We start from the raw sequence: 27,787 nt of genomic DNA on the forward strand, positions 1-27,787 counted from the left end.
GATCTACTAATTCACTTTAGAGGGTCTTATATTTTTGTTTTTAAATGCTCCAAAAATATTAGTGCTATAGTATTTGAGTTGGCCCTCTGTTAACCTTTAATCAGATAGTATATTTCACACAGTAGTATATTTAAATGTCAAATTATCAATATTATCTAAGATTATAATATTTCAAAATGATTTTCAAAAATGGAAAAGAAATCCAGAATGTTTACAACAATAACAATTGCTGATGTTTATATTAGTAGCATAGAACTGACTGTATTATTAGGCATATCTGCCCTTAGAATTTATGCTAGCAGTTTAGAAGTGAAATTTGTCTTCTCATGTTTCTTAGTCTGTTACTCTTCAGGATGACCTAGAACAAATAGGAAGAAGCTTAATTATAAGAACTTGATCATTTACACATATGGGCCTTAGAAATGCAAGAAGAAGACTCAAACCATGTTGAGGTCCTGGAGATATTGGAACTAAGTATTTAATTTTTGTTTAGTGCTTTATGGTTTCCAGATCTTTTCACATATATTATATGATTTAATTCTCATAATATCCTTATGATGCAGGTAGCTTACAGTCATCCTGATTTGGTAGATAATCAAATTGAGATTCAGAGTTCAATTGTGTGCTATAAGCAGGCTAAAATCTACATTTTCCAGCACTTAATTGTAATGTGCATTGTTTCTTCAATTAGAATGTGAATACTTTAAAATAATTGTCTTTTTTATTTCTATTCACACTTTTCACATAATATATTATTTATAAGAGCAATAAATTGATTAATGCTCCTTCCTTTCATTTGCATATTCCTAATTGTATGCTCTTTCTCTTATAGCATACTGATGCTACTAAGTCATTATCCACTTACAGGGAAACATGTAAATGCAAAAGTGAGATATATGATTATGTAAATAGTTGTTTGTACATTGTCTTTCCCTTTAGAATGTGAGCTTCATGTGGAGAGTATGATTTTGTCTTTCTTTGTATTTCTAGCACTCAGCATAATAGCAGACATATTTTCTTTAACTGTTTCTCTATCATGTCCAACTCTTCATGACCTTTTGGAGTTTTCTTGTCAGAGATACTAGAGTGATTTGCCATTTCCTCCAGCTCATTTTACAGATGAGAAAACTGAGACAGAGATAAGTGACTTTCCCAGGGTCACACAGGTATGTGACAGTCTGAGATTAGGTTTTAATTGAAGAGAAGGAGTCTTCCTGACTCCAGGATCATCCAGTGTACCCTTTAATTTCCCACTTGATACATAGCAAATGGTTAATAAATGCTTTTTGACTGACTGTGTAAATCAAGATAGGCCTAGGATTACAAAGATTCTGGGTTTTTTTTCAGGATTTCCCAAACTGATGTACTCCAAAGAGGAGATGTCTTCATTCTCTTCTACAAAGAAAGAGCCAGATAATGATTTCAACCTATAGGGCAAAATGATACTATTTTTGATCAAATTAGAAGCATTTATATTTCCAAATCAGTGTATTCACCAACAAAATGGCCCTGATGGGAGACTGCAGTCCATTGGCTGAGAATTGATTTGGAGATCCTTTGGGAGAAATGCCTGGAGAACCTGCATTACATTATTCAGCATTTGATTTTTTAAAGCAGACAAAAGATTTTCTAAGACAAGTCTCATGAATAATATGTGGACTTGCCTGGATTACTGCACCTGGTAAAAAAAAATAAGAAATGACCGAAAAGTAATGAGAATCATTTTCCTTAGTGGCTCATAAACTGTCTCCAAAAATGGTTTGAGCAGCAGCAGCATAATTGAAAAAAGTGTATAGCTTTCCAAGGTGACTACTCTGAAGGGCACAGCACTCTTTAAAATGAATAAATTTGCTGTGCTTATTTTTAAAAATGTCACTATTGTTACTTTAAAGCATAAATTTATAGCATAAAAATAATGTCTAACCACCTCCCCCCCCCAGGCACCTAAACATGGGTATCCATAAAACAGTAATGCTATAATATTTTACTTCGTACTTTGTGAAGTGTTTCCCTTCCTCAATTTATTTTTCATCAAATCCTGTTTTCCACTGTCCTTTGCAAACTTTATTTCTCTTAAAAATCAGTCAAATCTTAGTCAATATGTTTTTTATGTGCTTACTTCTATGAGTTCAGCAAAAACAAAACCAAAAAACTACTGTGTGCTAGGTCCCTCTGAGGATGCAATGAAAGGAAAAACATATACAAACATATATGCACAATACTAAATATATATATATATATATTAAACATACTTGATAATACTCAAATACCAAACCACACATTATACATAAATATATACACACATGCATACATGTATGCATGCATATACATACATGTGTATGTATGTATGCATATATAGAGGCATATATAACATGTATACCTGTCTCTCAAATGGAAGATGATCTTAGAAGGAGGGAACTGAGGGGTAGAGGTGGAGTGGGAAAAGTCTCTTGAAGAAGGTGGAAACTAAGTTGAAATCTGAAAAAAATCTAGGGAATCCAGGAAGCAGAGGCAAGAAGAAGAAGAAAGCTTTTGAGCACAAAGAGTGGTCAGTTAAAATGCTGAGTCAGCACAAGAAGTTGTGTATTAAAGAAACATGTTTAATGTTATGTGCATACACTGTGTGTATATAAACACATGAAACACATGTGTACATGCAGGTCTACACATATACACTAGTTTATTGGATCCATGAAGCCTCACACAGCATGTGTTCATATACAAATACATATCCATGGTGTGTCCAATGTGATCATAGGCATGCAAATGTACACATATAATCAGGTGTGGTCATGGTGATATGTGTATAATGCATAAACACACATGTGTGCAGAACATGCATATATGCACACATACTTACATGGAGACACACCACAATATATGATTGTATTTTATTATTGTTGCCTTTGCACAAGCATACCAAATACATACATGTCACACAGTTACATGTGTGTATAATCACATAATTATATATGCATCTATACACACAGGCATGGGTACATGCAAATATACACACACATATATGTCTATGATGGGGCAGTTAGGTAGAACAGAAGATAGAAAACTCATCTTTCAGAACTCAAATCAGGTGTCAGTCATTTACTAGCTCTGTGACCCTGACCAAGTCATCTTTTTTTGCCTCAATTTTCTTATCTATAAAATGAACTAGAGAAGGAAAACCCAACCCACTCCAATGTCTTTGTCAAGAAAACACCTAAAGGGATCATGAAGAATTGGTACAATACTGGAACAACAAAGCCAGCAACAGCAGAAGATGAAACTTAGATCAACAACATATGTTTACACATGTCTAGTCACACACATGTGCTGCATGCTGACATACACATGTGTGTTGCACTACACATTTTAGAATGTATATGCAGTTTTATATTCATATCAGCACACACATATACATTCACATATATATATATGCATATGCAATACCTATACATATTTCTCAAATGGAAGATAATTAATTTGATTAGATGTATAATTGCATGCAGATATAATTGCAACCTGAATGTACTTGATAAATGTTAGTTCTCAATAAAAGTGAAGCATTCAAGGTAGAACTATCAAGTGAAAGGGGGATGAGAAACTGAACCCCACTATCTGCCTTATTCGACCTTCACCATTTCTGTTTATGGATATAGCTCTCTGAAGATCTACCATGAGGCTTCATGGATCCAATAAACAATTATTCTGAGGCCTGAACAAAGAAGGTGCTTGAGGCTGCCCATGTCCTTGATGTATTACTTTTTCTCTATTCAAAAATGTACCACATCTTTTGAACTAGTCTCTTTTTGAAAGAAGAGGATAAAGGTAGTTTTTTTTCAAAGAACAGTTAGTGGTTTTTGCACTTTAAAACAATGCCAGACCTGTTAATTATTTCATGAAACTATTTAGAAATTGAAAGAGCAGCAGACAAAACTTTGACAGAAAGGAAAATGCATTATGAGCTAATGTTTCAGTTTACCAAGAATGGTGTTTCAAAAAGCACCAAAATATAACATTTTCACCAATAATAAGGAATGATGCAAATGGTGTCTTTTCATCCAAATCTAACTTACCATTGTGAATTTTCAAAAAACAATTTATTTGTTGAAGTTTCTCATTTCCATACCTAAATATCAAAATAAAACATTTATAATAGCAAAGCACTTGTTCAGTTGTGTCTGATTCTTTGCAATTCTAGTTAGTTTTCTTAGCAAAAGTACTACAGTGGTTTTGTCATTTTCTTCTTCAATTTATTTTACAGATGGAGAAACAGAGACAAAACAGATTGTATTACCTGTCTAGGGTAACATAGATATCAAGTGTCTGATACCAAATATAAATGAACAAAGATGAGTCTTTCTCACTCCAGGCCCAACACTCTATTATTCACCAGACCACTTAAAGAGGGGTAAATTCCATGACATCTTAGCCTAAACACAGTTTATACCAGAGCATGCCCTGGAACCTGGGCTGTTACTATAAGCCATCTAATCCTAAAATTTTAAAGCCTCAATTCAGATCATAAAATGAATTAATAATGATACTTTTGGGTATTTGTACAGCATTATTCTTCTGAAGAACCCAGAGCAATTTCTTGGTATTAATATTAACTTTTCATTCTTCCTATAAGGCAATTTGGAATCTTTGCCAGAGCACGTCAACAAATCTTTCAGTTATAAGAAAACTGGAAAAGCAACTAGGATTCACCCCACAAAAGGCTCTTAAGGATTTAATTGAAGTGTGTAAACAAATGTGTAGTGAAGGCAGCCGATCCAAGAAAATAGTATAATAGGTTCCATTTATCTCTCCTGATACTTCTGGGTGATCTTCAAGGAATAGGCCAAAGGAGTAATATTATAGTAATCCAGTAAGTGGTTGCCATGGTCCTGGCCTCTATGGCACTCTGAGAAGGAGAGATTTAAAAAAAAACAGGTATATGTAACTATGAAGAAATACTATTTCAAGAGACAGCACTAATACTCAGATTTCTTAGAGTAAAAAGATAAAAAGAAAAATGAGGAAGATCGGTCAAGTTGTTTTAATTATGCAATGAGGATTTTTAAAAATATTTCATTAGTTTTCCAATTATATACAATAGTAGTTCCTACCTATCATTTTTGTGAGGTTATGAAGTGCTACAATTTTCCCCCCACCCTCTCTTCCCTCCCCTCATCCCCTACAGAAGGCAGGCTGATAAACTTTACATTGTGTCCATGTTATACATTGATCAAAATTGAATGTGTTGGGAGAAAAATCATACCCTTGAGGAGAAAATAAAATATTAAAGATAGCAAAATTATGTTGTACTTAAGACCCTTTAAAAATAATTGAAGATAATAGCCTTTGGTCTTTAAACTCCACAGTTCTTTCTCTGGATATAGGTGGCATGATCCTATACTCTAAAGGTACTCTCACAGGTACTCTAAAATTGTCCCTGATTATTGCATCCATGGAATGAGCAAGTCTTTTGAGGTTTGATCAACACTCCCCTGTTGCTGTTAGGGTGTAAAGTGTTATGTTGGTTCTGCTCACCTCATTCTGCATCGGTTCATGCAAGTCTTTCCAGGTTTCTCTATAATTCCAACCCTTTTGGTTTCAAATAGAACAATAGTGTTCCATAGCATACATATACCACAATTTGTTCAGCCATTCCCCAGTTGATGGACATTCATTCAATTTCCAATTCTTTGCTGCCACAAACAGAGTGGCTATGAATATTTTTGTGCAAAGGATGTTTTTACGCTTTTTCATGATCCCTTCAGGGCCCAAATCCAGTAGTGGTATTGCTGGATAAAAGGGTATGCACATATTTATTAGCCTTTGGGCATAATTCCAACTTGCTCTCCAGAAAATTTGGATGAGTTCACAGCTCCACTAACAATGAATAAGTGTCCCAGATTTCCCACATCCCTTCAAACATTGATGATTTCTGATCATATTGGCAAATGTGAGGTAGTACCTCAGAGATGCTTTTTTAAATTTTATTAAAGATATTATTTGAGTTCTACAATGTTCCCCCCAATCTTACTTCCCTCCCCACCACAGAAAGCAATCTGTCAGTTTCTACTTTGTTTCCATGTTGTACATTGATCCAAATTGAGTGTGATGAGACAGAAATCATATCCTTAAGGAAGAGACAAGAAGTCTAAGAGGTAACAAGCTCAGCCAATAAGATATTCATTTTTTCCCTAAATTAAAGCGAATAGTCCTTGAACTTTGTTCAAACTCCACAGCTCTTTATCTGGATATGGATGGCACTCTCCTTTGTAGACAGCCCAAAATTGTTCCTGATTGTTGCACTGATGGAATGAATGAGTCATTCAGGGTTGAACATCACCCCCATGCTGCTGTAGTGTTTTTCTGATTCTGCTCATCTCACTCAGCATCAATTCATGCAAATCCCTCCAGGCTTCCCTGAAAATCCTGTCCCTCCCGGTTTCTAATAGAATAGTGTTCCACAACATACATATACCACAGTTTGCTAAGCCATTCCCCAATTGAAGGACATTTACTTGATTTCCAATTCTTTGCCACCACAAACAGGACTGCTAGAAATATTTTTGTACAAGTGGTGTTTTTACCCTTTTTCATCATCTCTTCAGGGTATAGACCCAGTAGTGGTATTGCTGGGTCAAAGGGTATGCACATTTTTGTTGCCCTTTGGGCATAGTTCCAAATAGCTCTCCAGAAAGGTTGGATGAGTTCACAGCTCCACCAACAGTGTAATAGTGTCCCAGATTTCCCACAACCCTTCCAACAATGATCATTATCCTTTCTGGTCATATTGGCTAATCTGAGAGGTGTGCGGTGGTACCTCAGAGAAGCTTTAATTTGCATGTCTCTAATAATTAATGATTTAGAGCAATTTTTCATATGGCTACAGATTGCTTTGATCTCCTCATCTGTAAATTGCCTTTGCATATCCTTTGACGATTTGTTAATTGGGGAATGGCTTTTTGTTTTAAAAATATGACTCAGTTCTCTGTACGTTTTAGAAATGAGTCCTTTGTCAGAATCATTAGTTGTAAAGATTATTTCCCAATTTACTATATTTCTTTTGATCTTGGTTACATTGGTTTTATCTGTGCAAAAGCTTTTTAATTTAATGTAATTGAAATCATCTAGTTGGTTTTTGGTGATGTTCTCCAACTCCTCCTTAGTCATAAACTGTTCCCCTTTCCATAGATCTGACAGGTAAACTAGTCTTTGATCTTCCAATATGCTTTTAGTATTGTTTTTTATGTCTAAGTCCTGTAACCATTTGGATCTTATCTTGGTAATGGGTATTAGGTATTGGTCTAATCTAAGTTTCTTCCATACTAATTTCCAATTATCCCAGCAGTTTTTATCAAAGAGGGAGTTTTTATCCCAATAGCTGGACTCTTTGGGTTTATCAAACAGCAGATTACCATAATTGTCTCCTGCTTTTCTACCAGGTCTATTCCACTGGTCCACCACTCTATTTCTTAGCCAGTACCAAACAGTTTTGATGACTAATGCTTTATAATATAATTTTAGAACAGGTAGGGCTAAGCCACCTTCTTTTGCACTTTTTTTCATTAAGCTCCTGGAAATTCTTAAGCTTTTACTTCTTCATATGAATTTACTTACAATTTTGTCTAAATCATTAAAGTAATTTTTTTGGAATTTTGATTGGTAGGGCACTAAACAGGTAGTTTAGTTTTGATAGAATTGTCATTTTTATTATATTAGCTCTACCTATCCATGAGCAGTTGATATTTGTCCAGTTGTTTAAATCTGATTTAATTTGTGTGAGAAGTGTTTTATAATTGTTTTCAAAAAGTTTCTGAGTCTGTCTTGACAAATGGACTCCAGGTATTTTATATTGTCTGAGGTTACTTTGAATGAGATTTCTCTTTCTAGCTCTTCCTGCTGTATCTTGCTAGACATATATAGACAAGTTGAGGATTTATGAGGGTTTATTTTATAACCTGCAACTTTGCTAAAATTGCTAATTGTTTACAGCAGTTTTTTGGATGATTTCTTGGGATTCTCTAGGTACACCATCATGTCATCTGCAAAGAGTGAGAGTTTTGTCTCTTCCTTCCCAATTCTAATTCCTTCAACTTCTTTTTCTTCTCTAATTGCTGATGCTAACATTTCTAATACAATATTGAATAGTAGTGGTGATAATGGGCACCCTTGTTTCACCCCAGATCTTATTGGGAATGCTACTAGCCTTTCCCCATTGAATATAATGCTTGTTGATGTTTTCAGATAGATACTGCTAATTATTTTAAGGAACAGTCCATTTGTTCCTACACTCTCTAGTGTTTTTAGTAGGAATGGATGCTGTATTTTGTCAAAAGCTTTTTCAGCATTTATTGATATGATCATATAATTTCTGATAGGTTTGTGTTGATATAATTGAGTATACTAAGTTTTCCTAATATTGAACCAACCCTGCATTCCTGGGAATAAATCCTACTTGATCATAATGTATTATCCTAGTGATAACTTGTAATCGTTTTGCTAAGATTTTATTTAAGATTTTTTGCATCTAGGGGCAGCTAGATGGCACAGTGGATAGAGCATGGCCCTGGAGTCAGGAGTACCTGCATTCAAATCCGGCCTCAGACACTTAATAATTACCTAGCTGTGTGGCCTTGTGCAAGCCACTTAACCCCATTGCCTTGCAAAAAAAACTAAAAAAAAAGATTTTTGCATCTATATTCATCAGGGAGATAGGTCTATAATTTTCTTTCTCTGTTTTAACTCTTCCTGGTTTAGCTAACAGCACCATATTGGTTTGATAGAAAGAATTAGGCAGAGTTCCATCTATTTCTATTTTTCCAAAGAGTTTATATAGAAGTGGAACTGATTGTTCCTTAAATATTTGGTAGAATTTATTTGTGAATCCATCAGGCCCTGGAGATTTTTTCTTGGGGAGTTCAATGATGGCTTGTTGAATTTCTTTTTTTGAGATAGGGGTGTTTAGGTATTTAATCTCCTCTTCATTTAACCTGGGCAATTTCTTCATCTGTAAAATAAGCTAGAAAAGAAAATGGCAAGAAAATCCCAAATGGGATCACAGGAATTAGACATGACTAGAAAATGCATCAACAACAGTATCATCAACAATATGTGTATATTCATACATACAACACATAATATTTTGGTATGTATATATGAATATACATCTTTGTATGACATATATCTACACACACAGAGGGATAAACATATTCACACACAAATATACACACTCAAATAGAAAGAGAGACACCAAAACCAGCTACTTCTTCCCATGTTACATTGTGGACATAGTAAGAGTATAGTTAATGCAACAGAATTAATTTTTTCATAGACCTTTTTATTATTTCAAAATTAAATTCTATTTTCTTTATTGTGTTTCATTTATAGACAGTTGAAATAACAGTGGATTTTGGGTAAAGAAGACAGAAATTCAAATTTACACTCTGACACTTACTAGCAATTTTAGTCATTACCTACTTCTGAGTCCCTGACCCAGATGTACTGAGAAGAGGACCTGCTCCCAGGAGTGAGGGAGTACCCTTTCTGGGGGTAAGGGCTGATTATAGACTCTAAGCAGCAAAACTGAGAGAGAAAAGTTCAGAAGCAAACGGCAGAATATGGCTCAGATCCCAGGCAAAGCAAAGTCTCAATTTTGGCTTGTAATCCATTATGAAGCCTGTAGAAGAATAACCGCAACAGGAATCCCAGACCAAAGGGAAGCTTATAGATGTTGTCAGTCTAAATTAGCTGGCCTTCTTTGCTGATTGATAGCGGTTGAGCCCAGAAGCAGTCTATTGTTTATCAGACCAGAACTCCCAACAAGTAATACTAAGATTTTGTCCAGGGTTGAAACACATTGGGAATGCTGAAAGCTCTCAGGTCCTTAACCTTAACTGACCCTGAAATCTTAGACTATCATGACACACAATACCCTAATATTAAGTCCAAAATCAGGAAGTAAATTGCAAGAGGAGCAAACAAAAAAGAATTCCATCATAAAAGGCTATTAGAGTACAGTGGACACACACACACACACACACACACACACACACACACACACACACACACAAACACACACAAACAATAAAGAAAAGAATCTTTCTAAAACATCTACATACAAAAATTCAAAGACAAGCACAATATAGGCACAACTAGAATTTCTGAAAAGAATAAACAAGGATGTTTGAAAAAGTTAAAAATACTTTATAAATGAAATAACTAAGTAGAAAAATGAAAAAGAAAGATTTATAACAGAATTAGTAAATGAATCAAATTTATAAAATATACATCTTGCTAAAGAAAACATCTTCTTGAGAATATTCAAAAAGTCAGTGACTCCAAGAGACTCCAATAAGTATCAAAACAACTTAAAAACAACTGAAAAATAGAAGAAAATTTCAGTTATCTCATAGCAAAAACAACTGATTGGAAAAAAGGGGGGGGGGGGGAAAGAATAATTATACTTTATGAAAGCCATGCCTCCACCTTCTTTGGAAAAAAATCACCTTGTTCTCAGAATCAGAGACAAATGAAAAACTGGAAGTCACTGATCATCTTCCAAAAGAAACTCCAAAATGAAAAGTTTCAGGAATATTATAGCAAAAATCTAGAATTTTTCAGGTCAAACCAAAAATAAATACTGCAAACAGCCAGAAAGAAAACAAACAAACAAGCAAACAACCAACAAATGTCAAACTACAATCAGCATCACACATAATTTAACAGCCACCATGTGGATAGAATAGAGTGTTCCAAAACTTGAAGGATAAGAATAACTTACCTAGCAAGCTAATTATAATCATTTAAGGGAAAACTTCTAATCATTATTTTATTTTCAAAACAGAACTATGTAGAAACTTTGAAGTTCCAACACAGGAAATAAAAGAATTATAAAAAAGGTAAACCAGAATGAACATTCAAAATACAAACTGCTTACATTCTATATGGAGAGAAAATATATGTGTCCCCTCTGAACTTTAACAGCAGGGATCTTGGAGGAAATCTACTTTGACAGAAGTCCTGGAAGTGTTTTGTTTTGTTTTGTTTTGGCTTCAATCTTTTTTGTTTGCTTTTTTGCAAGGCAATGGGATTAAGTGATTTGCCCAAGGCTTGTTGACTTTAACCTTAAAAGAATAATAGAAAGATGGGGAAGAGGAATATGCTAGGTGGGGAAAAGTGGAAAAGGTTATCCATATAAATAAGGGGAAAGTGGAGATGAGTAGTGGCTGATAATTGAACTTGATTCTTATTTGAACTTATCAAAGCAGGGAAAAATACTTTCCCAACTCCATACCCCACCTCCATACACAAGTTGAGTTTAAAAATGAAAAGATATTTCACTTAACTAGGAAACAAAAAGGAAAGGGTAAACAGGAGAAGGTAGGATTAGGGGAAGACAGATTTAGGTAGGGATTAATTTTAAGATAAAAAAAGACTAACTAATGATGTACAAAAAAGATTTATAGATTTTTTTTTGAGGCTGCAAAAATGGGAACAGAAGAGGTACTTATAAATTGGGGAATAATCTAACAATTTATGGTATATGAATGTAATGGAATGTCATTTTGCTATAAGAAATGTTGAAAGAGATGATTTCACAGAAACCTGGAAAGACTTGCATGAACTGGAATGAAGTGGGTAGAACAAGAACAACTTTATAAAATGACATCAAGATAGTAGGTAAATGACTTTGAAAGAATTAGGAACTCTGATCATGATTCCAGAGGATTAATGCTAAAATATACTACCCACTTACTTCTAGAGAGGTGAATGATTCAGAATGCAAATATGCATGCACAGTCATATAAATACAATACACACATATGTCATATATACATATAGTTTATGCATATCCATGAATATATAATGGACATAAATAGTTACATATAGTCTTTGGGATATGTTTGGTTTGCAAATTTGTTTTTATGATTGCACTTGTTTTTCAAAATAATATTTTATTTTTAAAATTAAATGTAAAGGCAATTTAAAAAATTCCTTTAGAAAAATTGAGATGGCATGCAATTTGATATAGATTATAAACATATTTTCATAATAGTCATGCCATAAAAGAAAACACAGGTTAAAAAAAGGCTCATATACACATAAAAGAAAAAAATTAGTATGTTTCATTCTACAATCGAAATTTTTGTTTCTATAGAGGTGAATAGCATTTCTCATCATAAGTCTTTCAGAATTCTCTTAGATTTTTGTATTGCCCAGCCTAGTTATGTCATTCACAGTTGATCATTGTACAATTGCTGTTACTTTGTGCAATGTTCTCCTGATTCTGCTTGCTTCAAATTGCATCAATTCATGTAAGTCTTTCCAAATTTTTCTAAAAGCATTCAGTGCATCATTTTTATAGCAACATAGTATTCTATTACAATCATATAGCATAACTTGTTCAATCAATCTCCAATCAATGCATATTTCCTCAATTTTAAATTCTTTCTCACAACCAAAATAGATGCTGTTAATATTTTTTGCACATAGATTTCTTTCCATTTTTTATCTTTTACATAGAGATCTGTTAATGATATTTCTTAATCAGAGAATATGGACACTTTTATTACCCTTTGGAGAAAGTTTCAAGTTATTTGTCACAATAGTTGGATCAGCTCCCATCTCCAGCCAGCAATGCATTTTCCTAAATTCCTTCCAACATTTGTCATTTTCCTTTTTGTCGTATTAGCCAATCTGATAGGTGTTGTGAGTTATTTAATTTGCATTTCTCTAATCAATAGTGCCTTTTTCATATGACTATTTTCATGACATATTTTCCAAATGACTTAATTTACCATTGATAAATTTAGCAATGATATATTTTTATACATTTAATTAATTTCTCTACAAATTTGAGAAATTAGGAATTCATGAAGGAAAATTTTTTTGAGAAGAACCAAAGAAAAATTTATATCAAATTTGCATCAAAATTATGAAAATGAATAATTTTGAAGATTTTTACAATTAATATATGAAATAAAAAGATCCAAGAGAATAATTTATTCAATAACAAAATTTTCTTTATTTTACAGATGAGAAAACTGTGCCCCAGAAAAGTAAGTGATTTTCCCAAGACCATACAAATATTAGAGTAGATATTTAAATTGAGATTCTTTGACTTCAAATTCAGTGCTCTTTCCTCAACAGTATTCTACTCCAAAACATTAAGTTCTGTACTTTTCAGTCTCTCATTGTCTCTTTTTTTTTTGGGGGGGGGGGAGTGTTATTCTAAATTACATGCAAAAACAATTTTAACATTTTTTTTCAAATTTTGAATTTCAAATTCTCGCTCTCTCTTCCCTCCCCTCATTGAGACAAAAAATTTGACATGTGTTATATGTGTGTAGTCAAGAAAAGCACATTTCCATGTAAGTTATGCTGTGAAAGAAAACACAGACAAAATAACCCTAAGAAAATAATAAGGTATTTACCTGAAGACTCCATTAATTCTTTCTTTGAAAGTGGATAGCATCTTTCATCATAGGTCCTTCAGAATTTTCTTGGATCATTGCTTAGAATAGCAAAGTTATGCATAGTACATCATCTTACATTATTGCTGTTCCTTTGTACAATGTTCTCCTAGTTCTGCTCATTTCACTTTGCATAAGTTCATGCTGTCTTTCCACATTTTTTCTTTTCCTTTTTTCCCATTATAGACAAAAATGATTTTCAACATTCATTCTTTTGCAAGCTTTTGAGTTCCATATTTTTCTATGCTCCCTTCCCTCCCTCTTCCCCATATCAGTGAAGAATTTGATATAGCTTGTACATGTATAAATGTGTTTGACATATTTTCATATTAACCATGTTGTGAAAGAAGAATTAAAACTAAGGGAGAAAGATAACGAGGGAAAACAATATCAAAAGCTTTTTATTTCCTTCCATCCTATCTTCCTTTTGTATTTTTCCTTCTCCTCTCCCCTTATCTCTCCATATTGTTTTGCTTCTAATTGCTGCCTGTCTCGTGCTAGCTTTGCCCCTGGTTCCTTTCTATTTCCCTGCAGAATAAGATGAATTTCTAAACTTTATTGGGAATGTGTACATTCCTTCTTTGAGTCAAATTGATTGAGAGTAAGATGTTCTCAGAGTTTAAACTCTCTCTTCTTTTTCTCTACTTTAATAGGTCTTCTGTGCCATTTCATGTAATGTTAATTATCCTCTAGTTACTCTGTCTTCTCCCAATATAAGCTATTTTTCATGTCTTTGTTGGTTCATACATGTCTTACACCCCCATCCTCTGTTAAAGTATACTCCTTTCAACTCTCCTGATAGAAGTACAATTCTCAATTGTCATAAGCATTATCACCATTTTAGTGAATTTATACCCATAGTAATTATTTCAACTAACTGACCGTAGAGAATTATAAATCTCAAGAGTTGCAGATATTGTCTTCCTGTTTTGTCTTATTGACTAGTATTTTTTTATTAGTCTTATTCACTAACTTTTTTTTCTTTCTATTTACCTTTATATGCATTTCATGAGTCTTGTATTTGAAGATCCAATTTTCTTTTTAGTTCTGGTCTTTTTATCAGGTAAGTTTGAAATTTCTCTATTTCATTTAAAAGTCGATTTTCCCCTGAAAGAATATGCTGAATGTTTCAGGGTAGTTGATTCTTAATTCTAAACTGAGCTATTTTGCCCTCTTTCTAGGCTCTCTGTTCCTTTAATTGTTTTTTTTAAAGACAAGGCAAATGGGGTTAAGTGGCTTGCCCAAAGCCACACAACTAGGTAATTATTAAGTGTCTGAGGCTGGACTTGAACTCAGGTACTCCTGACTCCAAGGCCAGTGCTCTATCCACTGCACCACCTAGCTGCCCTAAATTGTTTCTTTTTGGCTGCTTGCAGTATTTTCTCCTTTAAATGAGAATTTTGAAATTTGGATGCAATATTTCTTCAAATTTTTATTTTAGTATTTCTTCCTGGAGTTGATCAAAGGATTCTTTGAAGGACTATTTTAATTTCTTGTTCTGGAATATTATGTAAATTATCCATGATAATTCCCTGCATTATATTTTCCAGGCTTTTTTTTCCGACTGTGGCTTTCAAGTAGACCAGTAATTCATAAATGATCTCTCCTTGATCTATTTTCCAGATTGGTCTTTTTTTTTCAGGGGATAATTTTCATTCTCTTCTATCTTATCAGTGTTTTGATTTTGATTGATGGCATCTTGGAGACTCAAAGAGTCATAAGTATCCATTTGTTCAGTTCTAATTTTTAGGGTTTTATTTTCTTCAGTTAGCTTTTGATGTTCACTTTTCTAATTGATTAATTTTCCTTTTGGAAGGGTTGATTTCTTTTTCTATTTGGCAAATTTTACATTTTTTAAAAAAAATTATTTATTTATTTATTTTCATCCATATTCACAAGTACATTTTTAAGTTACAAAATTTCCTTCCACCCTCTTCCCCTCGGCAACAAACAATCAGGTTAGCATTATACATACATATTTTTGATAAACATGTTTACAGGTTAGTTATTTTCAGTATGAGGAAATAGGATTAAAGGAAAGATACATAAGAAATAATTTTTATAAAGTGTTCATCAGATTCTGAAGGGTTTTGTGTCTTTGTGTGTGTGTGTGTGTGTGTGTGTGTGTGTGTGTGTGTGTGTGTTTGTGTGTATTTTGTTTTGTTTGGATTTTCTTCCACTGGATGGGGATGACATTGTCCATAGCCAGTCTAATACAATTGTCCTAGCTCTCTTAACTGCTTGGAGGAGCTGCTTCCATCAAGGTTGTTCATCTAATAATGTTGTTCTTAATGTGTACATTATTCTCTTGGTTCTACTCCATTCACTCAGTATGAGATCCCATAAGTCACTCCATGCTTTTCTAGAGTCTGACCATTTATGGTTTCTTATAGAATGATAATATTCCATAGTATTCATGTACTATAACGTGTTTCGCCATTCCCCAATTGATGGGCATTCCCTCAATTTACAATTCTTTGCCACTACAAAAAGAGTTGCTATGAATAATTTGGAACATGTAGGCTTTTTCCCTTTTTATTATAATTTCTTATAGTTATAGACCTAGAATTGGAATTGCTGAGTCAAAGGGTATGAACAGTTTTATTACTCTTTGGGCATAGTTCCATATTGCTCTCCAGAAAGGTTGGATCTATTCACAACTCTACTAGCAATGCATCAACGTCCCAGTCCTCCCACAACCTCTCCATTATTGAAAAATTTTCCCTTTTTTTCATCTTGGCCAATCTGATAGTTGTTCAGTGATACCTCATTGTTGTTTTAATTTGCATTTCTCTAATCAATAATGATTCAGAGCATTTTTTCATATGATTATATATAGCTTTAATTTCTTTATTTGATAACTGTCTATTCATATCTGACCATTTATCAATTGAGGAATGACTTGTAATCTTATAAATCTGATGCAATTCTCTATATATTTTAGAAATGAGACCTTTATTAGAATTGCTAGTTGTGAAGATGGTTTCCCAACTTTCTGCTTTCCTTCTAAGTCTGGCAGCATTGATTTTATTAGTGGTAAAATTTTTTAATTTAATATAGCCAAAATCATTCATTTTGCTGTTTATAGGCCAATTTTACTTTTAAAGTGATTGTTTTCTTCAGTCAAATTTTTATAATTCTACTGCAAGACTCATTTCTTTCTCCATTTTTCTTCTCCCTCTCACTTTGTGTTTGAAATCATTTTTGAGTTCTTCTAAGAACATCTTTTTGGATTTGGGACCAATCCAATAACCTCTTTGTGTCTTCCTATGTAGACATTTTGCCACCGTGTTCCTCACCTGAAATTGAATTTTTATCATGCCTATCAGATTAGTAACTGTTATGGTAAATGCTTTTTTTCTGTTTTTGTTTTTGTTTGCCCGTTTTGATAGTTGAGTTCAGCTCCTGGAGCAAAAGGGACACAGTGTTACACAGGGAGTCTGGTACCTGGTTTATCACTTTTCTATGGAATTTCACATGCTGGGTAGCCTGTCTGTTCACAAACTTTCCCATGGTTCAAAGTTTTCCAGTTACCACTGGTTTACTGAACCCAGACTTTCTGCTGACTTTCCAACTCTCCTGTTTATACATGACCATATGCCCTTTTACCCAAATGAGACAGACCTTTACTAGAATTCCTCTCAGATATCTTGACTTATGAACTTGCTTAACTGTTTTGGGGAGGGGTTCTGTCTCTTTTAAGGTCTGTAAATACCCTCTCAGTTTTCTGTTTTCTTTCTAATCTTGCTTGTATTAGCTTTGTTTGAGCAATTTAATTTCATGTGATCAAATATAATTTAATGTAATCAAAAGGATCTATTTTACATACTGTAACACTACTTTTTATTTGCTCATATTTTCCTTTTCCCTAGGTCTGACAAATAAACTATTCCATACTCCCCTATTTTGCTTATGGTAGTATTCTTAATGTCTAATAAATCATAGCAATTTTCCCCTTATCTTGGCATATGGAATGCAATGTTAATCTAAAGCTACTAATTTCCAAAGTGCTTTTCAATTTTTGTCATACAATTTTTGTCAAATAGTGGGTTCTTGTATCCAAACCAAAATCTGTCTCATTTAGCAAATACTCTCTTACTATGGTCATTATTGTCTACCTAATCTTTTCCTGATCCACCACTTTATATTCTATCTAGTACCAGATTGTTTTGATGATTAACATTTTTATAATAGAATTTGAAATCTGGTATGCATAAGGCAATCATCTTCACATTTTTCATTAATTACCTTGATATTCTTGACTTTTTGTTTTATTTTTTAACTTTAATACATAATTACACACACACACACACACACACACACACACACACACACACACACACACACACAAACTCTGTCCTGGCACTGAACAAGTAAATAAATTTAGTTAGAATTGTAATTTTTATTACATTGGCTCAATCTACATGTGAGCAATTAATATTTTTCTTTTGTTTAGATACTGTTTTTAATAATGTGAAAAATGTTTTGAACATGTATTTATACAGTTCTTCAATTTATCTTGGCAATTAGAATTGAAGTATTTTATTTTGTCTATAATTATGTTAAATTAAATTTCTCTTGCTGGTGGACTTTTTGAGCAATATTTGGAAATGTTAATGATTTCTGTGGGCTTATTTTATATCCTACAATTTTGCTAAAGTTGCTTATTAATTCAAATAGTTTTTAGTAGATTCTCTATGATTCTTCCACTATGTCATCATGTCATTTGCAAATAATGAGTTTTACTTTTTCATTCATTATTCTAATTCTTTTATTCTTTTATTTTCTTTAAAATTTATTTTTATTAAAGATGTTATTTGAGTTTTACAATTTCCCCCAATCTTACTTCCCTCTCCCACCCCCCCCCCACATAAAGCAATCTGTCAGTCTTTACTTTGTTTCCATGTTGTACCTTGATCCAAATTGAGTGTGATGAGAGAGAAATCATATCCTTAAAGAAGAGACAAGAAGTCTAAGAGATAACAAGACCAGACAATAAGATATCTGTTGTTTTCCTAAATTAAAGGGAATAGTTCTTGAACTTTGTTCAAACTCCACATCTCCTTATCTGGATACAGATGGCACTCTCCTCTGTAGACAGCCCAAAATTGTTCCTGCTTGTTGTACTGAAGGAATGAACGAGTCCTTCAAGGTTGATCATCACTCCCATGTTGCTGTTAGGGTGCACAGTGTTTTTCTGGTTCTGCTGACCTCAAACAGCATCAGTTCATGCAAATCCCTCCAGGCTTCCCTGAAATCCCATCCCTCCTGGGTTCTAATAGAACAATAGTGTTCCATGACATACATATACCACAGTTTGCTAAGCCATTCCCCAGTTGAAGGACATTTACTTGATTTCCAATTCTTTTCCACCACAAACAGGACTGCTAGAAATATTTTTGTAAAAGTGATGTTTTTACCCTTTTTCATCATCTCTTCAGGGTATAGACCCAGTAGTGGTATTGCTGGGTCAAAGGGTATGCACATTTTTGCTGCCCTTTGGGCATAGTTCCAAATAGCTCTCCAGAAAGGTTGGATGAATTCACAGCTCCACCAACAGTGTAATAGTGTCCCAGATTTCCCACAACCATTTCAACAATGATCATTATCTTTTCTGGTCATATTGGCCAATCTGAGAGGTGTGACGTGCTTTAATCTGCATGTCTCTAATAATTAATGATTTAGAGTAATTTTTCATATGGCTATGGATTGCTTTGATGTCCTCATCTGTAAATTGCCTTTGCATATCCTTTGACCATTTGTCAACTGGGGAATGGCTTTTTGTTTTAATAATATGACTTAGTTCTCTGTATATTTTGGAAATGAGTCCTTTGTCGGAATCATTAGTTGTAAAGATTGTTTCAAAATTTATTACATTTCTTTTGATCTTGGTTACAGTGGTTTTATCTGTGCAAAAGCTTTTTAATTTAATGTAATCAAAATCATCTAATTGGTTTTTGGTGATGTTCTCCAACTTTTCCTTAGTCATAAACTGCTCCCCTTTCCATAGATCTGACAGGTAAACAGTCCATTTATTGCTACACTCTCTAGTGTTTTAGTAGGAATGGATGCTGTATTTTGTCAAGAGCTTTTTCAGGATCTATTGATATGATCATATAATTTCTGATAGGTTTGTTGTTGATATAATTGAGTATACTAACAGTTTTCCTAATATTGAACCAACCTTGCATTCCTGGGATAAATCCTACTTTATCATAATGTATTATCCTAGTGATAACTTGTAATCATTTTGCTAAGATTCTATTTAAGATTTTTTCATGTATATTCATCAGGGAGATAGGTCTATAATTTTCTTTCTCTGTTTTAACTCTTCCTGGTTTAGGTGACAGCACCAAATTGGTTTCATTGAAAGAGTTAGGCAGAGTTCCATCTTTCTCTACTTTTCCAAAGAGTTTATATAGAAGTATAACCAATTGTTCCCTAAATGTTTGGTAGAATTTGGTTGTGAATCCATCAGGCCCTGGAGATTTTTTCTTGGAGAGTTCAATGATGGCTTGTTGAATTTCTTTTTTTGAGATAGGGTTGTTTAGGTATTTAATCTCCTCTTCATTTAACCTGGGCAACTTATATTTTTGTAAATATTCATCCATTTCACTTAGATTATCAAATTTATTGGCATAGAGTTGGGCAAAATAATTTCAAAATATTACTTTAATTTCCTCCTCATTGCAGGTGAGTTCACCTTTTTCATTTATGATACTAGCAATTCGGTTTTCTTCTTTCTTTTTTTAAATCAAATTGACCAGAGGTTTATCAATTTTATTGTTTTTTTCATAATACCAACTTTTGGTTTTATTTAATTAATTCAATAGTTTTTTGCTTTTGATTTTATTGATTTCTCCTTTAATTTTTAGAATTTCTAATTTGGTATTTAATTGGGGATTTTTGATTTGTTCTTTCTCTAATTTTTTTAGTTGCATGTTTAGTTCATTGATTTCTTCTTTCTCCAATTTATTCATGTAAGCATTTAAAGCTCTAATATATCCCCTTAGAGCTGCTTTGAGTGAATCCCATAACTTTTTTATATGTTGTTTCATTATTATCATTATCTAGGATAAAATGGTTAATTCTTTCTGTAATTTGTTTTTTGATCCACTCACTTTTTAAAAATGAAGTTATTCAGTTTCCAATTTGTTCTATGTCTATATCTCCTTGGCCCAATATTGCATATGACTTTTATTGCATTGTGATCTGAGCAAGATGTATGCACTATTTCTTCCTTTCTGCAGTTGATCATTATGTTTTTATGTCCTAGTACATGGTCAATTTTTGTATAAGTTCCATGTACTGCAGAGAAAAAAGGTATATGCCTTTCTATCCCCATTCAGTTTCCTCCATAAGTCTACCATATCTAATTTTTCTAACAATCTATTTACCTCCTTAACTTCTTTCTTTTTATTTTATGATTCGATTTATCTACATCTGAGAGTGGGAGGTTGAGGTCTCCCACTAGTAGAGTTTTGCTGTTGTCTATGTCTTCCTGCAGTTCTTTCAGCTTCTCCTCTAAGAATTTTGATGCTAAATATATATATATATATATATATATATATATATATATATATATAAAAATATATATATATAGTATTGAAATGACTTTATTGTCTATGGTACCTTTTAGGAGGATTAAGTTTCCTTCCTTATCTCTTTTAATGCTATCTATTTCTGCTGCTGCTTTGTCTTAGATAAGGTTTTCTACCCCTCCTTTTGTTACTTCAGCTGAAGAAAAATATGTTTTGCTCCAACCTTTTACCTTTACTCTGTACATATCTCTCTGCTTCAAATGAGTTTGTTGTAAGCAGCATATTGTAGGATTCTGGTTTTTAATCCACTCTGCTATTCACTTACATTTTAAGGGAGAGTTCATTCCATTCACATTCAAAGTTATGATTACTAATTCTTTATTGCCCTCCGTGCTATCTTCCCTCTGTTTGTATTTTTCCCCCTTTCCCCCCCCTTATCCATATTCCCCAGTATTTTGTTTCTGAATACCACCCCCTTCAGTGTGTTTGCCTTCCTATATCACCCCTCCCCTTTCTTTCCCCTTTTCCTTTTTCCCTTTTCCCTTCCCTTTGTTGGTTCCCCCTTTTACCCCACTCCCCTTCCATTTCTCCACCCCCCTCCCCTTTTCCCCTTTTAATATTTGAAAGGTTAGATGTTTTATAAGTTAACTGAGTATACATAGGTTGACTTTAAGCCAAGTCTGATGAGAAGATGATTCAGGTGTTTCTCATCTGCTCCTTTCTTCCCCTCTATTACCTTAGGTATTCTGTACCTCTTAGTGTAATGAGATTTACCCCATTCAATCACCTCCCTCCTCCCATCTCTTTCCTGTCTCCCTTTTTTGAGGAGGAAGTGTTTTTTTTACATCATTCTATCTGAGTCATAGAAAATTCTGAGTATCTGTCACTTCCAGTTAAGTATATTCTATCTAATAGAGTTAAAATTCTTGAGAGTCATTAGAGTCTTTCTCCCAAATGGGGTTAAAGCCAGTTACATCCCATTAGATAGTAGTCTCATGAATACATCATGAATGTCCATCATTTCTGGCTAGGTATATTCTCTCTGTTAGAGTTAACAGTTCTCAAGATTTATGAGATTCTTTCTCTCCCATGCTGGAATATAGTCAGTATTTTTTTTACTTTTACTGCCTCCCCCCCATTTTTTTCCTTTTCATGTACCTCCTGAACCTCCTGTTTGATATCCAAAATTTCTATTTAGCTCTTGTTTTTTCTAAAGGAATTTTTGGAATTCTTCCTTTTTGTTAAATGTCTATTTTTTTTCCCCTGGAAGAGAAGGCTCAGCTTTGTGGGATAGTGGATTCTTGGCTGCATTGCAAGCTCCCTTGCTCTTCGAAATATTTCATTCTAGGCCCTTCGGTCCCTTGATGTTGATGCAGCCAGGTCCTGCATGATTCTTACTGTGGCTCCTTGATATTTAAATTGTTTCTTTCTGGCTGCTTGTAGGATTTTCTCTTTTATCTGATAGTTCTGGAATTTGGCCACAACATTCCTTGGTGTTTTCATTTTAGGATCTTTTTCTAGAGGGGATAGATGTATTCTTTCAATAACTACTTTGCCCTCCAGTTCCATGATATCAGGGCAGTTTTCCATCACTAGTTCCTGTAATATTAAGTCCAGGCTTTTTTTCTCTTCAATATTTTCAGGATGTCCTATAATTCTCAGGTTGCCCCTCCTCGATCTATTTTCAAAGTCAGTGGTTTTGTTGATGAGGTATTTTACATTTTCTTTTATTTTTTCTATTTTTTGATTTTGTTTAACTGGCTCTTTCTGTCTCATGGAGTCGTTAGTTTCTGCAGACTCCATTCTTTTTTTTTAGGGAGGAGTTTTCTTCATTAACCTTTTGGAACTCCTTTTCCAATTGGTCAGTTCTATTTTTGAAAGAGATTTCCATTTGACGGATTGAGGTTTTGAGAGAATTATTTTCTTTTTGCATTTGCCCAGTTGAGGATCTGAGAGAATTATTCTCATTTTGTATTTGACCTATTGATGATGTGAGAGTTTTATTCTCATTTTGTAATTATCCAATTGAGGATCTGAAACATTTATTCTCCTTTTGTATTTGTCCATTTGTATTTTCTAAGGATTTGTTTTCTTGTTGCAAGGTATTGTCTCTCCCAAATTTTCCAGTTGGTTTTTAAGCTCCTTTCTTATTTCTTCAAGGAAGTCTTTCTGTGCTGAAGACCAGATTGTATTGTCCTCAGAGGTTACAGTTCTTTCTGAGTTAGGGTATTACCCTTCCAAGAATTTTTCTATGGATCCACCTTTCACTGACCCTTCTTCATTTTGCTAAGACCTTGAGTTGGGGAGGGGCTGGTTCACAGGGGCTTGGGATTGCTAAAGGCTTTACTCACTGAATGCAGTTTCTCTGGCTGGCCAGTGAGGTGCTGGTTGCTTTCTCTGGAGTGTCTGTGACCTTGATTGAGGCCTTCTCCCTTTGCTTGAAGGGAGGGGTTGGAGCTATTGAATTCTTTTGCCTTGAATCAATGGTGGGCTTTACTCTAGCCTGAGGTCATTCCTCTCTAGATTGGATACAAATCCTGAGGTAGATGTTCTTTCTCCTGGCTTTTCTTTCTGGGTTTTGTGGGTTGGATTTCTGTTAAGAGGCTATTTTCATATGATAGATGGGGAAAGATCAGGAGACTTTAAAACTGTGCCTGTCTTCTTTCTGCCATCTTGGCCAGAAGTCCTCTAATTCTTTTAATTTGTTTTTCTCACATTTTAATAGCTAGCATTTCAAGTACAATATTAAATTGTGGTTATAATGTGCTTTTTTTGCTTCATCCCTAATCTTAATGGAAAGATTTCTAGCTTATCTTCAATTCAGATAATGCTTGCTAATGGCTTTAGATAATTACTGCTTATTATTTGAATGCAAGTCACATTTCTTCCTATGCTTTCTGTTTTTTATTAATAGTAATGAATGTTGTATTTTGACAAATTTTTTCTGCATCTATTGAAATAATTATATGATTTCTGTTGGCTTTATTATTAATATGATCAATTTTGCTTATATTCTTCTTAATTCTTAAACAACTGTTTTCCTGGCATAAATTCCATCCAGACACAGTGTATTATTTGTGATATATTGCTGTAATCTACCTGTTACTTTTTTAAAAAAATTATATCAATGTTTATCAGGAACTGTGGTCCACTTTTTCTTCTTTTGGCTTTTGCTCTTCCCGACTTAGGTATCAGCACCATATTTTTGTTATTAAAAAAATTTGGGAACTCTATCATTGACTTATCTTCCAAATAGTTTATATAGTATTGAAATGTTTTGTTTTTCAAATATTTGGTAGAAGTCAATTGTGAATCCATCTTTTCCTGGAGATTTTTTCCTTTGGAATTTCATCGATTGCTTGTCCATTTTCCTTTTTCTTTTTCTTTTCCTTGCTTTTAACTAAGAGGGAATTGTTTAAGTATTGTATTTCCTTTTCTGTTCATCTGGACAGTTTAAATATTTTTGGTAAATATTCTTCTTTTCCTCTTAGATTGTTAGATTCATTGGCATACTAGCCAATCATAGTTTTAATTTACTCTTCATTGTTGGTAAATTCATCTTTTTATTTTTGATAATGATGATTTGGTTTCTTTTTTTAAACCAAATTAATGACTGGTTTATCTATTTCATTTTTAAAAATAAAACCATTTCCTACTTTTATTTATTATTTCAATGGTTTCATTTTTTTTTTACTTTCAATTTTATTAACTTATCCTTTGATTTTCAGTATTTACAATTTGGTATTTAATTAAGGAGCTTTAATTTCCTTTTCTTTCTTTTTTTAGTTATATGCCCAGTTTATTTATCCAAACTTTCTTTATTTCATTGATATAAGCATTTAGAAGCAGTTAGGTAGTACAGTGAATACAATGCCATCCTTCTATCAGTCTTTCCATTCCTATTTCCTATTTCCCTGAAATACAAGGTAGATTTGTCTACCCAATTGAGTGTTTATGTTATTCCTTCTTTCAATCAATTCAAATAAGAATTAGGTTCAAGCATCATTACCATTTCCCTCTCAATATAAAAACATTTTTGTGCCTCTTTTATGAGATAATTTACCCCTATTCTCCATTTCCTCCTATCTTCCAATGCATTCCTCTTTCTTGCCCTTTATTTTTTATAAGATTCCATCATAATCAGCTGATACCTGTGTGCTCTATGTATTCTTATTCTAACTTCCCTAATCATGAAAAAGTTCTTAGGCTTAAAGTGTGTCATCTTTCTACATAGGAATGTAAACAGTTTAACCTTATCAAATTCCATTGATTTCTCCTTCCTGGTTTTTTTTATGAATTTCTTTAGTTTTATATTTAAAAATCTGCATTTCTGTTCTCTTTTGTCTTTTTATCAGGAAAGCTTGGAAATCTTCTTTTTCAGTTAATATCCACATTTTTCCCTAAAGGATTATATTTAGTTTTGATGTGTAGGCAATTCTTGGTTTCAATCCTAGCTACTTTGCCCTTCAGAGTATCATATTCCAAGCTTTCTGATCCCTTAAGGTAAAAATTGATAAAGCTTGTGTCATTTTGACTGTGGCTTCATGATATTTGATTATTTCATTCTTGTTGCTTTTGATATTTTCTTGTTCGCCTGACTGCTCTGGAATTTGGCTAAAATATTCTTCAGTCCTTTCCTTTTGGGAAGTCTTTCAGGAGCTGATTGGTGGATTATTTCAATTTCAATTTTGCCCTATGGTTCTAGGATATCAGAGCAATTTTCAGTAAAATTTCTTGATGTTGAGGCTCTTATTTTTTGGTCATTCTATTCCAATAGTTCTTAGATTGTCTCTCATATACGTAGTTTTCTTTTCAGTTGTTTTTCCAAGAAGATATTTCACATTTTCTTCTGTCTTTTTTTTCCCTTTCTTTTCATTTTGTTTGTTAATGCTTTATGGAGTTATTATGCTTCACGAATTTGCATGTCATCCTTGCACAGGGGCCATGCTAATCTCTGTATCATTCCAATTTTAGTATATGCGCTGCCAAAGCGAGCACTTTATGGAGTTATTAGTTTTCACTTGTCCAATTCCAATTTTCAGTCTTCAGTGAGCTTTTATACCTACTCTTCCATTTGTTCAATTCTATTTTTTAAAACAATATTTTCAGTGAAATTTTGCACCTTTTCCCATTTTTGCACTTTTGTCTATACCGAATGTTGACTTTTTGATGATGCTGTTTTTATCATTCTCATTTCCTTCCCTGATTTTTCTTCTCAAACTTTATTTTTAAATTCTTTTTGAATTCATTCAGTAAACTCTTTTTTAGCATGGGACCAAAAGTGCATGAGACCATGTACTTTTTTTGTTAAGGCTTTACATGTAGCCATTTTGATCTTTGGTTGTTTGTGTTGCTTTCTTCCCTGCCATCATAGCAACTTTCTATGGTTAGATTCTTTTTTTTAAGGTTTTTTCAAGGCAAATGGGGTTAAGTGGCTTGCCCAAGGCCACACAGCTAGGTAATTATTAAGCATCTGAGACTGGATTTGAACCCAGGTACTCCTGAGTCTAAGGCCGGTGCTTTATCCACTATGCCACCTAGCTGCCCGGTTAGATTCTTTTATTGTTGTTTGTTCATTCTGCAGATAATTTGTATGATTCTTAGAGGTGTGGCACCTTCTCTCCTAGTCTGTGCAGTGCTCTGTGCTGTCTGACTGTTGTCTGACCCCTTACTGTCTGTGGACTGAGAGCTTTGGATGTTGCTCCCTGAATCAGTCACCTTCAAGGCCTGCTGCTTGTTTGCCAGGGCACTGCTGGTTCCGCTTCTCAGTATGCATTCTACTTTTGACTTCCTAGATATGCTGTTGATTTGTCAAGCTAGGACTTGCAGTGGACTGCACTCTACTCTCACCCCAGTAAGACAGACCTTTCCTGTTGACCTTTTAAGTTGACTTGGACTAAAAGATTATTTCACCTCATTTTTTTTATTCTGCTACTCCAAAATTCATTTTGAAATGTTATCTTGATGTTGTTGGAAGGGATATTTGAGAGAGGTCATGTGAGTTCCTGTCTTTACTTTTATATCTTGTTCTTTTTCAAGTACACATGCGTTTTAACTCTAGTTTTATTTTTTTTCTTGATTTTCCATGATTGAATGTGGGGATAGGAGGGAAAACAGCATATTCTTGCTTATTGAAATATATTTTTTAAAAAATATGTAAAATATATATTCTCAATATTTATTAAAAGACAAAGTCAAAAAGTATGTTTTAGTTAGATTATTGCTTTAATAACACCAGAAACCCATTCTGAAAAGTTAGAGGGGTTTGTCTTTAATCTAAATCAAGAATTGTTTGAGGTGATCCTATGAAGAAGCAGTATACAGTCACTCAGACTTATGGCAAAGTTTCATTTAAAAAAAAATTTCTAATTAAAGCCTGTGCTTCTCTGCATAAAGGCCAAGTGTTCTATTTTAGGACTGCTATGCCCTTCTAAGGAACCATGGGGTCCTTCTGACATTAGAACTCCTTGCAAGATAAAGGCTGTTGTTGCCATGGAGATCACTAAGCAGGCATGTACTCTGACACTAGCGGGGACCCTCAAGACTGCAATAGGAGATAGTAGTTCCCACAGATGGACAAAACTGCTTTGTTTACACTAGGCTAAAAATACAAGATCGTTTCAATAAAGAGTATTTAAAAAAGAAATCCACAATATCACCATTAAAGCAATGAAGTTATAAGTATTTTCACAGCCTGCCAAATAATAGGTTTTAATCTGTGCATCTGTAGTGACTTTGTTGGCTCTTGGTCTTAGAAAAAGAAATGGAAAGAGAGGAGAAGAG

At 33.6% G+C, this 27,787-nt stretch overlaps 1 long non-coding RNA gene and 1 other non-coding gene across 7 annotated transcripts in view; one reads left to right on the forward strand and one right to left on the reverse strand.

Annotated features, from left to right (window-relative positions):
* Positions 1-27,787, forward strand: part of LOC141500918 (uncharacterized) — a 78,672-nt gene that overhangs the window by 33,868 nt on the left and 17,017 nt on the right. For 4 of the 6 annotated variants that reach the window (XR_012472082.1, XR_012472075.1, XR_012472078.1 and 1 more), the window contains one exon: positions 13,026-13,049. The exons of the other annotated variants lie outside the window; for them this stretch is intronic. This is a non-coding gene — a long non-coding RNA (uncharacterized LOC141500918). The remainder of the gene's footprint in view (positions 1-13,025; positions 13,050-27,787) is intronic. 6 annotated transcript variants of the gene reach the window in all.
* LOC141510470 (U6 spliceosomal RNA) lies at positions 25,899-26,002 on the reverse strand. Its single transcript, XR_012474955.1, has one exon. It is a non-coding gene; the product is annotated as a U6 spliceosomal RNA (small nuclear RNA).

This window comes from Macrotis lagotis, chromosome 1, assembly GCF_037893015.1.
Source record: "Macrotis lagotis isolate mMagLag1 chromosome 1, bilby.v1.9.chrom.fasta, whole genome shotgun sequence".
Taxonomy (NCBI): domain Eukaryota; kingdom Metazoa; phylum Chordata; class Mammalia; order Peramelemorphia; family Peramelidae; genus Macrotis; species Macrotis lagotis.